Source organism: Stegostoma tigrinum, chromosome 24, assembly GCF_030684315.1.
Source record: "Stegostoma tigrinum isolate sSteTig4 chromosome 24, sSteTig4.hap1, whole genome shotgun sequence".
Lineage (NCBI taxonomy): Eukaryota > Metazoa > Chordata > Chondrichthyes > Orectolobiformes > Stegostomatidae > Stegostoma > Stegostoma tigrinum.
The window spans coordinates 31,723,502-31,740,263 of NC_081377.1; the positions used below are offsets into that span (position 1 = coordinate 31,723,502).

At 41.7% G+C, this 16,762-nt stretch overlaps 1 protein-coding gene across 1 annotated transcript in view; it reads left to right on the top strand.

The window, feature by feature from the left end:
• The first annotated feature begins 4,561 nt into the window (after positions 1–4,561).
• The window catches only part of ubxn11 (UBX domain protein 11), an 80,649-nt gene continuing 68,448 nt past the window's right edge, over positions 4,562–16,762 (top strand). Inside the window, exon 1 of the mRNA XM_048558178.2 lies at positions 4,562–4,632. The gene's annotated coding sequence lies outside the window, so the exon portion shown is untranslated. The remainder of the gene's footprint in view (positions 4,633–16,762) is intronic.

The window sequence follows — 16,762 nt, forward strand, 5'->3', positions numbered from 1 at the left end:
CAACTACCTCTCGAATGAGTCAGGCACAGGCATAGACACAGGAACTGCAACCAAAAGCAAGACATCCAGACTGACGCTACACGAAGACTGTTTGTTTATTGTTTTAAAAATCATCATTTTACACTAAATGCCAACACATGCCATGAATAGCAAAATGATATGCAGCCACACTGGAGGGAACATTTGTTCACTCTCCAACCAGTTGTTAATTCCACAATTTTGACGCTTTTGTTTTACTTATTTATAGTACCTCTCTTGACGGTAACATATTTGTAGATTCCAATTACTTGGCAGGCTAGAGTGAAAAGATTAGTAGAAATCAAGGGTGGAGCAAGATAACAGGGAAATGAACGTGCCTCAATCAACTGCCTGAGGAGGCAACATCAGGTTAAGTTAGTGATGAAGCGTGAAGATGAATGTTGGCTTTGTGGAACGGTCTCCATGCTGAATGAGGGAGCTGATGGAGCTGCCTGCACTATTCGATTAGGAGAGTATTCTCTGCAGGACAACTGGGAGAAATGACAAAACAAGCAGCTTGACAGTGAGTGAGGAAAACCCAGCTGCTTCATTTGTTGTCCAAAATCGTGGCCCTGATGTGGAGTCCTATAGAAAATATAAAAGGAAAATGAGGTTTCATCCTGATAGGTTTTATAAGCATACAACTGAGTTCAGTTCAGGTCAGTATTTGAACCAATCATTCAACTTGAAAGCAGATAGGTAGCATTGCTTACACACACAAAAATAATTTACTTAACTGCAGTTTTTTTTATTAAGTTGCTTTTAGTGCAATTAAGTATTGCGATTGTTCGAATGGAAATTTGTTTGTCAGGGTCGTTACTCTATATCGCTGGCTAGCACATAGGACATGCTTCCGGACACACATCAACAGAATTGGCCAGTCAGCCAGTAGTCAGCTGTGACACTTCTAGTTAGAGAGGTACTGTTGAGTTCAAACTTGAACGTAACTGACCAGTAAACAATATCAAGTAACAAGTTAAGAGAATTCAAACCCAGTATGTGTACAGGTATTGCGCACATATTCGGACAAGTGGCCGTATTGATATAAATTTCTGAGCTTCTGAGATCCAGTGGAATCTAAAGGAGGTAGGTGGGGGAGGCAGCTGTGAAGCAGCGGGATAAAAAGGCAATGGGGTTGAGCGGATCAACTGCGGTGTGCAGCTGCTACTTGGAGAGAGACAATTGGAAGAGAGTAAAAAAGAAATTAAAAGAAGCAAATCAGAAATTAAGAGAGGGGTTCGGAAAAATTAAACAGTAGCTGCAACCTGCTGAAATGAATCAGCATGGTTCAGTGACGCCTGTGGCTAACTTCCAGATTCAGATTGAAAAGGCTGAGAACAACTGGAGTAAAGCTGAGAAAGAAGTGCAGAGGTTAACACAAGGACTGAGTTGTACCTGACAAAAGGTGCACCAATTTAAAGGCAGGCTTTACAGTGTTGAGAAAAGGATAAGCAAGACCGTACTAAATGTCTGAAAGGAATTGTAAGAGTGCAGAGAAGAAGCATTTGCGCTATGGGTTGCAGTAATATATAACAATGCAAGTGATTCAGTCAGCGTATGATGGGATATTCTGGCAGGGGAGGTATACAGGTAAGGACACCATGATAATGGGACAAACCTTCTCTAGGAGCCAGACTGATGCCTACAGCTGCAGCAATGTTAATGCCCTCCTTTACAACTCAGAGTGCAACGAGGACAGCAGGAGCAGAAACCACATTGTCTACTTCCTGTTCAGTCACTCAGTTGCTGGATTTGTCTAAACTAATACCAAAGTATGACGGTACAGGAGATCTGTTTCAAATGTTCACACTGACGTCACCCAACAAAGTGAGATGCATGGGTTAGATGATACAGAGGAAGAAAAGCTTTTGTGCATGTGTCGGGATCTGACACGATCTGTGGTGTAAGCTCTGGAACAACAGAGAGATGTCAAGTGAAGCCGATGGTTGCAGATCCTTTTCTCACACACTTGCCCAGAGGCACAGGACATGTGTGATGCATTTGAATGCATACATAAGCTTGCTTTCCAAGGAGTATGACCTGATTAAGGAGGGAGAAACAGAGAGAGAGAGAGCGGGGTGGGGGGGACATTATAATCAGCTTTCCAAAAGACAGCCCGAAGTTGAGACTTTGAGAAGGAGTATCCCTGCACCGGGCGTGATTAACCTGAGGACAGATGGTTAGTATCACATACAGACGCGAGAACAGTTTAGTTTGTGTGACAATGGCAGTTTTTTGCTAACAACACAGTGTGGAGCTGGAGAAACACAGCAGGCCAGGCAGCATCAGAGGAGCAGGAAAGCTGATGTTGCATGTCAGGGCTCTTCTTCAGAAATTGGGAAGGGGGGGGCGCGGAGGAAAGGGAGCTCAGAAATAAATAGAGAGAGGAAGGGTGGAGCTGGAGAAGGTAGGTGGGATGATGATAGGTGAGTGCAAGTAGGCAGAGGTGAGGATTGGACAGTGGGATGGAAGGGGCAGATAGGTGGGAGTTTGGCAGTTCTTGCTATGTTTATTTTGTTAGTAAGTTGCTTTGAGAGCAATAAAGTAATGTAGAGCAGTAAAGTAATGTGATTGCTCAAACGCAAATTTGTGTTTTGAGCCTGTCACTTGATATCACTTTCACAGAAATCAGCAGGATATTGGCCTTTACTGCAAAGGGTTTAAATACAGGAGCAATGATGTCTTGATGCAGCTGCACAGAGCCTTGGTGAGACCACAGCTCGAGTAATGTGTGCAGTGCTAGTCTCCTTATTTAAAGCATACTTGCCATAGAGGGAGTGCAGCCAAGATCCACAAGATTGATTCCTTGGATGGAAGGCTTGTCTTACGAGTCTGGACTGGGTTGACTGCATCTGTATTCACTGGAGTTTAGAAGAATGAGAGGGGATCTCCACTGAAACATGGTAAATCCTTACAGGACTAGATGCAGGGGTGATCCTCCCCTTTGCTCTAAAATAAGAACTTACTGTCTCAGGACACAGACTAGACTGATTAGGACTGAGATGAGAAATTTCTTCACTCAGAGCCTGGTCACCCTATGAAATTCACTGCCACATAAGACAGTGAAGGCCAGTCACCACCGTCTAAGGGAAGAAATTTATCATCTCAGTCCCAATTAATCTCGAAACAGATTTTCTAAACAGTGAAAGCAACAAGGGGTGTTGGGAGATAATAGAAGTATAACATTGACGTGAACGTTCAGCCAATGTCAGAAAGGAATTGTAAGAGTGCAGAGAAGAAGTATTTGCGCTGTGGGTTGCAGTAATATATAACATTGCAAGTGATTCAGTCAGCGTATGACGGGATATTCTGGCAGGGGAGGCATACAGGTAAGGACACCATGATAATGGGACAAACCTTCTCTAGGAGCCTTCTCTAGAGGCCTGATAACTGAACGGACCCCCACTGTACTTTGGCAGAAAGACCTGAGAGATGGCAGAGTAGGCTCAATGGCAGAGTAGGCTCAATGGGCTGAATGGCCTACCATTGCTTCTATTTTCCGTGTTCCTTTGCATATATGGCTTACATACATTCACACCTTCAATAGTATTCGTATGCAACTTTATATATATATATAAGTAAACAGGCGTCAGTTCTATGCCAACAGAAAGAATATGCACTTGTTCGAGGCGCTTGTTTCAATGTAACACAAAAGATGACAGCCATTCTGTAGGTCATTTCTCATGGCAACATCTTGACCATCAGAGTCAATTTTCCTGTTCTAAATTTTAAGCAAAGATTGGCAGTTAACTGTCAATTCTCATTACCTGATACATTCTCCATGGCACGATCTCTACCAATCAGAGTAACTTGCTTCCCAATTGTCAGTCTCCTCTTATACAGCAGACAATTCCTCTCTCAGACAAGCTTTCTGGGCACTGTGGCACCCAAACCAGAGAAAACACAGTTCTATCTCTTGGTCTGTGCTGAGACATCTGATCTCAGTCAGGTCAGTGAAAAGAGACATAATATCTCTCCCCTATAGAGTGAAAACTCAGTGACGATCCTGTTGTAACTAATCGCTGCTGCGTGGCGCAGAAAATAGGTCATATGTCAAGCACAGATGAGACCAGATACAGGATGAAATTCCCCTTTTAATGGGCTGTTTGTTTCTCTCTGATTAAGTCCACTTATAAAACTACATTGTATTTACAGCAGTGGGAAAGGCTATTCAAATGTTGTAAAAACTGCAGCTCATCTGCTTCTAAAATATTCAATCTTTAACTTATTCAGCTGTAAATTCAACTCTTTTAATGCTTTCCTGGTTGGCCTCCTGCATTCCAGCTTCTTAAAACCTATGCTGATTACTAACTCTTAATGAGGTACATCTGCCCTCTCATGATATTATTTCCTCACCTTTAATCAATGAAAAATAATTATATGTTTGCAGAGAATGTGTGTGTACTTGGCTGTGCGTGCATATTTTTTGGCTGTGTAACATTATTTACTTGGTTCATCAATAAACCTTATCAAAATGCTGGCATATTTCCTTGAGGTTTTTGATTATAACTGAAATTTGTTACAGCCGTAAGGTTTGTGAACAGGAAGTGGGACTGCTGTCTGAGGTCTTCCTGTTGAATTTAAATGGGGATACTCCTGGTGCCTCAGATGCATGTAAGTATAGTCTGGTTCAAGTAAGAGATGCCTTTCGTTGTTTGCATTGAAACTCCCATGTTTGTTTGTTTCCTTGATATGCTACTGCGCAGAACTATTCATATTTTTTATGAAGAAAGTATATTTTGAAATAATAAAAAAAAAGTTGACTTCGGCCAAGTGTTACAGACTGGCACATCCCAAGGTCCAGGACTATGTGTTTAGGGACATACTAAAGCCTGGGGCAGCTGCTGCCAAGGCACAGTGGAAAAAGACCACCATCTCTCAGGTCTTTCTGCCAAAGTACAGTGGGGGTCCATTCAGTTATCAGGCCTCTCAACGCTTCAGATGCATGTAAATAGCAACTTGCTTAATTAAGAAAGCTTTTGGATTGTTTTTTCCCTCTGTACACAAAGACTATACAGATCTGAACTGCTCTAGTAACTGTGCATGTACATGAATTTTTTTCAATGAATAAGGTATATTTTTCAATTAAAAAATTGGAAAATGTTTAGTAATAAATAATTAATAATTTAATAATAAACAATAAATGTTGGATCTTTCTCAGCTAGAAATTTTCTGTTATGTTTTTCTTTCATTCCATCCATCCTAAATTCTGACCCGACGGTAACTGAAAGACCATCCAAGTAGTTACTTAAACTCATGTAGAAGGGAAAAGGTTGGCGGCGCTTAATCATTGTCTCACTTTTACTGTTGTGCTCAGTTTTCCTTCCAAATGCCACTTGCAGTTTGAAAGTGTTGAATATCTCAAAGCTGAAAGAAACGTTGATCATTGAGAGCTGCATTAACTTGTATTATAGCATTGTCCTGGCCTGGCTTTCATATTACACGCTCCACAAACTTCAGCTCGGCCAAACGCTCTCACATCTAGACTCAACCCCTTGCCCTGGTGCTCACTGACCTACACTGTTTCCTAACTGAGTAGTACTTTAATTTTAGAACTCTTACCCTTGCATTCAGATCCATCCATGACCTTGCCTCGTCCCTATCCTTGTAAACACCTCCAGCCCTGTTAACATGACAAATCCAATCATGACAACTTCCTCCATTTTGGCCATTTGCGCAGCCCTCCCACTGTCATCCATGCCTTCAGCTACCTCAACCTTAAAACCTGAAAGACACTGCGTCTCCAACTCTCTTCTCCATAAAGCCTACCCATTTTTAGCAAGCTTTAGGTCATCAATGCTAATGTATCTCTAGGTGGTGTTGTGTCAAATTTCAACTGATAATCTTGACTGGCAACATTCCAGTGAAGCACCTTGGGGTATTGGAGTACATTTGAAAGAGCTGTATAAAATATAAGCATATTATTAAGACTTATCCCAGTGACATATCTTGCATAATCTGCACTACTCTGAAATCTCTGATTGGTTTTAAGAAACATCTTAAAGAGGTAAAGACAAACAAAGAAGCAGAGAGGTTTAGGAGAGAAAATTCCAGTGATAAGGGCCGAGGCAGCTAAAGGTACTGCCAACAGTGGTGGAGTGATGAACATCAGTGATGCATGAGAGGTTGGAGTGGGAGGAGCACAGACTTCCTGGGAGGTTGAAGGAAGTTACAGACGCAGGGCATAGTTTTGAAGGGCGGCCAGTGCAGACAATTGAAGCAGCCAGTTTGTGCACAGGGGGATCCCACAAACAGCAGCAAGATAAATAAGTGACCAGATAATTCGATGTCTGCGAACTGCTTCATGATAGAACACAAAATTAATTCCCAGGAAAGCAGAACTTTGATTTGCAGCTTACTGCTGATCTCATGCTTGTGTCCCAACTGGTGGGTCCTTGTGGTGTTAAGCCTTTTGGAGAATAGTAGGGTAGTAATAGTACCACTGTTGGTATATTAGCAATTTCAGACTTGCTTCATGGCTCCTCACTTTATAGGGCAAAGTGGGCAGACAGTTAACTGGTACAGTGTCTGCCTTGCCAGATTAGGATGGACAGGATGACTTAACCTGGCCTTTGGCTAGAGCTGGAGTGGATCAGACACCAGTGTTCAATGATTGAGACTCATTCTTCCATCAAATCAACATTCCAACAATTGCATTCCTTCCTGTAATGACTTGTCCAAAGCTGTACCTTTAGAGACAGTGTGAACAGAATTCACTAAAATGAGATCAGGAATGGGGCAAACTGTGCAGAGAAACTGGAAAAAAAGATTTATTCTCCTTGGAGCAGGAAAGATTAGGAAAATCAGAAATGAGATCAGGAACAGAAGAAATGGCTCCTTGCTCCACCAGTGCCCCTTCTCATGCTTTTGATCTCTTTAGTGTTCAAATATGAATTGAATTAGAAGGTGTTTGGCAGAGGTGTTCAAAATCATGGTGGTGCCATAGGATTTAAGGCAGGTAGCAAATAAAAGAGGCAATTAAAATTTGTTTTACATAGCGAATTGTTGCAAAGTGGAATGCACTACATTAACAGCTAGTGAAAGCAAAGTGAATTTCCAAAAGGAATTGGATAAGTACTTGAATGAAAAGAAATTACTTGCTCAGCAGTAACAGCAAGAAGGTGGACTAAGTGATCTCAGGAAAAAGCAGGAACAGGGTACTGATCAGCCATGATCATAATGAATGGCGGACCAGGCTTGCAGGTTCAAATGGCCTTCTCTTGTTCCTATTTTCTTTGTTTCTAATGGTTTACTTCTGCTTTCTGTACGTGACCCTACATTAATCCTTGTCTAGTCACAGAGCAAATGTAATTATTTGCAAAGTTCTGTCTCCAGAAAAGGTTAGCAAGAATTTATCATCACTCTTCACCTTTCTTTAAACATTATCCAGCATCTGCATGATGAAATGTGGTACCTAGACCTGTGCTCAATGCTGAGCACTTTTTTTTATCATCAACTCATGATTTCCCAAGCTGTATAAAATGATCAAGGGCAAAATACACAAGTTGCCAAAGAAAGAAGCAGAAAGCACCCACCTGCAAGATATATTACATGTGGATAAATCTTAAAATTGCTGACTATATTGTTGATTACGGTTTTCACTAAGGTTGCAAAGTTTACTCAATCCACCCGCCCCCAATCAGGTTCCGATGAGTATGCTTTCACTACCTGTTCCTCTGTCTTTTACCCTCTCTCACACAGTATGCTTGAGGAGGGAGCTGAGCTCAGAAAGCCTGTGTTTTCAAATAAACCTGTAAGCCTGGTATTGTGTGATTTTTGATCTCTTTCCTGCCATGCATTCCAGTTTCTAATAAGATGGCTATACAATGCAAAATATGATTATTTATGCTACATATTCTAAAATACTGCAAAGCCCTTCTTATCACTAAGTAAGATATGACAAAAATCTGAAGCAGTGAGCTAAAAGTGTACCTTGTTCAATTTCCTATAGAGAAGTGTGATGCATAACTCACACATAACATGAAAAAAACTGAAACAGCCATGCTTATAAATGCTGAATTTCGATAAATGGCAAATGTGTAGCTGGAGTCATATTCATTATACAGCTTAAAACAAATAAAACATGCACCACTAGGATTATTTTGTCCAGATTTGGTCACCATGTGATAGGAAAGACATAGTTAAACTGGAAAGTATTCAAGGAAGATTTATGAGGATGTTGCCAGGGCTAGTAGGAATGAGTCATAGGCATGAGTCATAGGCAGAGGTTGGCCAGGATAGGACTTAATTCCTTGGACTGTGGGAGAATGAGGGGTAAAGTGTATAAAATCATGACGGGTGTAGATAGGATGAAAACATGTAGCCTTTTTCCAGAGATGGGGAATTAAAAACTAGAGGGTTTAGGTTTAAGTTGAGAGGGAAAAGATTTAAGAAGGGGCAACTTCTTCATGCAGAGAGTGGTGCGTATATGGAATGGGCTGCCAGAGAAAGTGGTTGAGGCAAGTACAACAGCAACATTAAAAAAAAACTTGGATAGTACGTGGATGGGAAGGGTTTAAAGAGATATGGGCCAAATGCAGGCAATTGGAACTAGCTGAGTGGGCATCATGGTCAGCATGGACCAGTTTGGGCTGAAGGGCTTGTTTACACGTTGTATTACTCTATGATTCCATGACTGTTTGGCCAAATATGAAAACGACAATGGTTTATTGATCAGTTCTTAACTGTGCAATTTGTGTTAGTGTTATACATATTAGAACATAAAAACATGAGAAGTTAGAGTAGGAGTAGGCAATTCAACCCCTTGAACCTGTTCTGCAATTTAATACAATCACATCTCAGCCTCAGTTCCACTTTCCTGCCCTCCCTTACCCTTCTACCTGTTACTAATTAAAAATCTATCCAAATTCTTGCTAAGTTTACTCAAAGTCCCAGTAACCAACACTCTTGGAAGGAGTGAATTCCAGAGCTTCATGACCCTTTGGGAAAAAAAAATTCTCCTCATCTTTGTTTTAAATCTGCTACCCCTCATCCTAAAATTATGACCTCTTGTATTAGGTTGCACCACAAGAGGAAACGTTCTTTCTGTGCCTAATGTGTCAATCCCCTTTAGTATCTTAGATCTCCTCTCACTCTTGTAAACTCCAGAGAGTAAAGCCCTAAACTGCTAAATCTGTCTTCAAAAGACAAGCCCCTCATCTCTGGAATCAATGTCGTGAATCTTCTCTGAACTGCCTCCAATGAAACTGCATCTCTCTGCAAGTGAGGGGATGGAAATTATATGCAATACCCCTTTACTTTCCTTATTACCTTCTGACTTGCATACTAGTTTTCTATGATTTATGCACGAGGACATCCAGATCCCTCTGCACCAAAGTACTCTGATGCTTCTCTCCATTTAGATAATAAATTACCTTTCTATTCCTCTGACACTACATAATAAATATCAACAGATGGAAAAGTGAGGTGGTTTAACTCCCATCAGGTTAGCCATCTTTCATCTTAATCTCCTCCAGGGGAAAGAACAGGCCCCAATGCTGTTTCTGTCCTAGACCCTCTGCTGTACCCTGACCTTTGCACAGTCAGCCACCTCGAGCCCTGGGCCCTTGGTACTGGGCTCAGATGTACCCCCCTCTTGTCTTGGCCTGGACCTTCCCCACTATCATAATGCCCTTGCCTAACCTTACTCCACCTTATACCCTCTCATCATTTTAAACTCCCGCCTCATCTGTGCCATTTCTGCCTGGCATGCAAGGTTAACACCAGCGTTTGAGATTCTGATTCCCATTAGTGTTTCCCCTACCCACAGATTTCACCAGCTAAGGATGGCTGCCCACAGATGCTTCCCAGTTAATCGTAGTCTGGTGGAATATATCCAACTCTTTATGCAGTTGTAATCCAGGACTCTCACTTTGCAAAGATGATTCCGCCAAACTATCTTGAATTCAAAACTGCAATGTTCTAAACTTGCACTTCTGTGGCACTTCTCATAGAGAAGTGGGAATCAATTTCATAGAGGAAATGTTTGTGGAGTTGCAGTAAAAGAGGATTAGATCCAGAAAACAAAGGGAGGTCACTGAAAGCAGTGAGGAAGGTTGCCAAGTGGAAAATAACCTGGCTGGAATTTCAAGTGGGAATGAAGATTGTGATTGAATGAGTTCAAGTAGCAGTGGGAGTAAAGAGGGAGTCCAGTTTCAGAAAAATAGCAGATAGATGAATGGAGGAGATCACCAGCCTGGATGCATTGATTAAAAGTTTGCAAAACAATAACCACAAGTTGGAAATTAATTTGTTGGGCCATGTGAGACTGAGAAAACTCAGGGTGACATAAGAGATCTTAAGTGCGATGGTGAGGTGGGAGAGGAGGGGGCAGGAGAGATTAACAGGAAACTGGGGGGAGGGGGTGGCAGGGATTGTGAGAAGATAGAGGAAAGGGTGGATGAAGGCCATTATATGAGACACAGCAAGGGGAGACTGTAAGGTGGAAGAGACCAGGGACAACGAGTAGGTCAGAAGGAGGTGGAGAAGAGGATGAGGAAAATGGTATTAGAAAGGGGTGGGGACATGAGACTAGGGAGACACCAGCAACAGTTTGAGGGGGAAGGTGGGCAAGAGGTAGTATGAAGATGCGGAAAAGCAGAGAAAGCAAGGTAGGGGACATTGGTACAAAGTGGAGATTGAAGGTAGGACACAGGAATTGAGCAAGTGAGAGGATGGAGGAAAAAGTGGCAAGAGTGGTGAGAGTAAATAACAGAGACACTGGGGAAATGGCAGTGGAGATGGTGAGGAGATGAGCAGGAGGAGAGGTCTTAGCAGGTGAGGCTGTTGGTGAGAATATTAGAGAGATGGAGTAAGCACAAGCTTCTGTTTTAATCAGATTTTTGCTTGTACATGTAAACTTCTATGAAGCATATTGGCAGCAATAAATCCAGAATCCTACAGATATCAGGTCAGGATTGGCAAGCAAGAGGAGGCCAACAACTACCTTGCAAACCCCTTCCCCTTTTTCCCAGTGACCCACGCTCCTGGCAAGATCTTTGCTCAATCAAAATTAATTTACTTTCTCAAAGTTACACTCAGATCCCATTAGCAAGATTCTATGAGACAAATCATCAGAAAATTTCTGAATTTTGGAGTTTCTTTTGAATTCTAATGTTGCTTGATGGAATGAGTTATTACATTATTGTGTAGACCCGAAACATTGTACAATGAATCACCCCATCAGGTTTCTCTAAATCGTCATATTCTCCTAATACTGACTTTATCTCAAACCTTATCACTACTTTAGCACAGTATATCCAGTGACTGATAAGCAAGGTTTAAAATTAAATCAGGTCCTTTTCCATCTCTCATTCTTAAGACAACCATTGAGAATTGGCCAGAATTTAAAGGAGGGTACGATTGGGACAGGACCTTGTCTAAAATTCTGAAAGTTGCGCTGTTAGTGAAGGTAATTGTCTGAATCAGCTCCAAATGGTGAGGTGAGAAAGAAATGAAAAATATGCATTTCGTACCTCACTGAAATTAATTTGCATATGTATCTGTCTTACTGCTAGTTTCAATACAGAAAGTGCAGAATTGACAAAGAGGGCATGTAGGGGTAACCTACGCATGGCTACGTAAGGTGACTTTTACCTGACCGCACCAAGCAGCCCAAGTCCGCTTACAAGATGGCAGACAGAAACTAAGCAAAACCAAACAGCCTGCTCACACAGTGAAATACAATAGTACTTTTGAACAGAACTGCTAGAAGGGTCAGTAAAAGAACACTGTATGTTCCTACCTGAGGCAGTTCTGATAAAAGGATGCCTCAGGGCAGATAAATTCCAGTTTTATTAATGAAAGGATGATTGTCCCAGTAAATGAATAACATCAGGTGCTAGATTAGGTTCTTAAGCAGCTGCAAGGATAACAGCTAAAGTTCTTTTGGAATAAATAGTTGCTTCTCTGAAGCTACCTAAAATGTTAAATAGTTTCTAGCTAAAAATGCTCTCAACATAAAAGTTAGTTTCAGTACATAACCGGGATATAATACAAGCCTTAAAAAATATTTAAGCTTAGATGTGAAGGTTAACTAGCCTTAGGAGACACCTTCTGTTATGTCCTGAACAAGATAGATTGCTCACAACCCATGAATTACAAAATGCTAACTGTAGAAGTTGTTGTATAACATCGCACTTTATAACAAAAGGTAAACTTACAGCAATTAGGTAAAGCTAACCGACTTTTTATTTTTACATTATGCAATTGGGACAGTGGTAAAATAAAAGGAATAACTGAATTTGATAAAAGACAGCACCAAAATACAATGGATAATAGAATTTCAGTTGTCCTTGCAAGCCTGAGAAAGATCTGAAGGAGTACAGCCATTAAACTTTTGGAATGCGAATGAATCGGTTGCACAGAAAGATCCCAAGGCCTACAGATTACAATGTCTAGCTAATACCATAAGATCATGGGAACCTGGGGCTGTCCATTGATTAGGTGTCCCATGGGATTGGGTGTTTGGATTAAGGGGAAGAACAGTGAATACGTTATGTTTGATTATTGTAACAGAAAATGTCTAAAACTGCTGTATTTCTTTGTAGAAGCAGAGGGTGGGTCTTGATCTAGCTTCTGAAGCCAAATTCGGGGACGATCCTTTGGCCCTCTCCCTACATGAACCAGTTTCTGCTTGAATAAAATATCTTCCACTTGCCTGAATCCCATTTATCTCTTGAGCCTTTGTCCCGGCTTCAGAAACATGTTCCTACAGGGCAGAAAGCAAATTGCACATGTTTGAGAAATTTTAAAAAAATGCAAGATTAAGCAAGAATTAATCAAACCTCTCACAAGAACGTGTGGTTCCCCAACAGACTGAAGACAGCTCTCTTCAACTGACTGTAGAGATTTCAATTACATCTCAAATAGTTACAGGGGCTGATCTCAGAGCAACTCATCTGAATCTATTAAAACTCAAATACTCTACTCCACTGCCAAAAAAAGTTCTTTTTCTCTCCCAGCATTTAAATTGCCCGCAAACATATTTTGCCAAACATGGTCTGAACAGTGAATAATTCCATCTAATATTAAGAGAATCTGATGAGCCAGCAACTTGGGGGATGGGGTGTGTGGGAAGTTCTAAATGGTTAAGATATCTATTCTATCCCTTTTTCAAGTACAAAATGTCCTCAATTTCAACAGAGTGACTAATGGTAAATGTTGCTATTTATTAAGTACATACATCCATCTTAAGTTTTCTTGCATGCTTGGAAGTAGTCTTGTTGAAAGGACAAGTTGCAAGGAGGCTCTGACATGCCAGAAGGAAAGCTGAATTTCCACAGCCTTACGATGACAGACTTGGGGTCCAGGTATTGAGGGGGGAGACTGGTGGTGGCTTGGGAGGGCTGGGAAGGTACCACAAATGCCCCAAATGATCCACTTAGAGGCCTTCCGCCTCCAATCCAAGGGTCTGCTAACGCCACCCTTCAAAATGTTTTATTTAAATTGTATTTAAATGGAAGCCTCCAGTAGCACATCCATAGCAGACCTCCCTCAGCTGGGAACCCTGTGTACTGCTGTGGTTCTAGGTCGACAAGAGACTCCCCACCCAAACCCAATGTCCTTTACTGAAGAAAATCCAGTATTCTTCCTGGGGGTGGCTTATAAGATCCTCCATATTGTGGCAGACTCTTAACTGCCCTCTGAAGGGGCCACTCGATTCAATTTAGGCAATCAAAGGTGGGTGGCAAATGTTGGCACTGCCACGAATGCCCACATCTCCTGAAAGAAGGAAGCAAAAAGGGTGGCACGGTGGCTCAGTTGTTAGCATTGCGGCCTCACAGCGCCAGGGACTGGGGTTCGATCCCTCCCTCGGGTGACTGGGTGGAGTTCATGCATTCTCCCCCGTGTCAGTGTGGGCTTCCTTCAGGCACTCCGGTTTCCTCCCACAATCCAAATAAATGAGCAAGTTAAGATGGATGGGCCATGCTAAGTTGCCCATAGCGCGCAGGTTCGGTGGATTAGCCGTGAGAAATGCAGCGTTACTGAGATGGGTTGGGTCTGGGTGGGATTGCTCTTCGGAGGGTCGGTGCGGATTCGATGCTTCCACACGGGAGGGTTCCCTATTAAAAGCGACAAAACTCCGTCCTGGGGAGTATTGCGCAAAGCTTCTTCCCAAGGATCCGGAACCGGTCTCGGTGCCAACGGGTGGGTACTAAGACCCTTTAGTTCCAGTCCTTGGAAAGTTCACGGCTCTCGAGTTGAGAGGTGACCGTCTCATAATTTAATTCATTACATTCACTGCATGGGACCTAACAATTAAATTGGATACACTTCATCTCCACCGAAATCGACGCTGTCAGCTTCTAAATCAAAACATTGCTTCTTGATGTCCTCACCAAACTTAATTCCTCTCCACAGGAAGTGTTATAGTTATTGTCAAATAATATTATTAGCTGGGTTTTAACTACAACGCGAGTCTGTACCTGTTGGGAGGTGCTCACAAAAAGCGCCATGTAGCAGATGAGACAGATCAGGATCTTATTCATTGTCACAAAGCTGGCTGGAATTCGCGCTGCTGATGCGCCGAATTAAGTTACAACTCCGATATCAGTGAACCTGCTCCTCTGAGCTGAGCTCAGCGGAAATCAGTTAAAAAAAACGTAAAAAAAAGGAAATGGAGAAAATTGAATGTTACTGCAACCTCTGACAACGGAGGAGAGCACATACACATGTCCTGTCCAAAAATAAAGTTGCTGAATATGCTGTCATTGTAAGGCAAGATGCTAAACAAGTCACTAGCCGATCTCCCTTCGCATTGCTGCAGACGTGGTGTGTTTTGCAACAACTGCATTTTACACATTTCACATTGTTTAACATACCAAGGGGATTCACCCGAACCTAGTCAGACAAAACTGATACCAGGCTAAAGAAGGGCTTATTAAAATAGATGGCCAATAGTTTGGTCAAAGATAACACAGTGTGAAGTTGGCGGAACACAGCCCCACACTGTATTATCTCTGACTCCAGCATCGGCAGTTCTTACTATCTCTCAGTAGCTTGGTCAATTTGTTTTTCAAGATGCAGAGAGAAGCAGAGAGGTTTAAGTAAAAGCCTGCATCGATATACTGCTTTTCGGCTCCTTAAATTGTTCAGGAGTGTTTGTATAGCCAAAGCAGTAACTTTTTTCTTTGAAGTGTCACTTACAAGAAAGGAAATGTAGTGACAGGTAGACGATGAAATATAGGAGCAGAAGTAGGCCATTCAGCCCATGAAGTCTAATCCACCTTTCAATAAGATCATGGCTGATTTGTCAATCCTCTACTCCACTTTCCGGCTTTTCCCCACGTCCCTTGATTCCCTTCCTCATTAAAAATCTCTCAGCCTTGAACATTCTGAATGATCTGCCTCAGCAGCCCTTTGTGATAAAGAATTCCGTAGATTCCCTACCCACGCAAAAAAAAATTTCTCCTCATCTCTGTTTTAAATGAGTGACACCTGACTTTGCAATCATGACCTAGACTCCACCACAAGGGAATAAAATGTGAGGCTGGATGAACACAGCAGGCCCAGCAGCATCTCAGGAGCACAAAAGCTCAAGTGCTCCTGAGATGCTGCTTGGCCTGCTGTGTTCATCCAGCCTCACATTTTATTACCTTGGATTCTCCAGCATCTGCAGTTCCCATTATCACTGATACAATTTCCCCCACAAGGGAAACGACTTATGCACATTTACCTCGACGAACCCCCTAAAAATCATATATAAAACAAATAATGTAGGTGCTGGTAATATGAAACAGAGCAGAAATGGCCAGAGAAACTCTTGCGTATTTTAATCAAGATGTAGAGATGCTGGTATTGGATTGGGTGGGCAATATCAGATGTCACAGAGTACCAGGTTACAGTCCAACAGGTTTATTTGAAATCACAAACTTTTGGAGTGCTCCCAAAGCTTGTGATTTCAAATAAACCTGTTGGGCTATAACCTGGTATTGTGTCACTTCTGATTTTATTTCAATTGGGTCATGTTTTATTTTTATAAACTCCATTAAGTACAAAGCCCATTCTTCTCAATCTCACAGGGTCAATCTAGGAAACATTCTCTGCACTGCCTCCAAGTAATTACTTGTATATCTGAGAGAAAGGTACAACAGCAACAAAACTGTTCATAATATTCTACATGTGGTCTGATTAGGGCTTTGTAAAGTTTGAGAAATACTTCCTTATTATGGCATTCCATTCCCTATGAAATAAAGGTCAAGATTTCATTTGCTTTCCCTATTATCTACTGAACTTGGATGTTTGCTTTTTGTGATTCATGCACATGCACCCCCAAATCTCCTTGTTGCAGCTTTCTGTGGTCTTTCTCCATTTAAGTAACCATCAGTTCATTCATTCTTCCTGCCAAAGTGCACAACCTCTCCTTTTCAACATTATATTTCATCTGCCAAGGTTTTTTTTGCCAGCTCAGTTAACCTGTATATATTCCCCTGTCAACTCTTTGTGTCATCCTCACTAATTGCCTTCCCACCTATTTTTGTGCAACCTGCAAATTTAGTGATATTACATTGACTTCTGTAGTCCAAGTCATTAATAGATATCTTAGATAGCTGAGGCCCTAATACAGATCCCTGTGGTATTCTCCACAAGTTACAAGTTTCCATCCTCTATCCCATGCCAATATATACCCCAAATCCATGGTTCAATTGTTATTAAGTAGCCTTCTGTGTTGTCCCTGATCAAACACGGTTTGGAAATCCAAATATATTACACCTACAGACTCCCATTTATCTAATTCCATTTG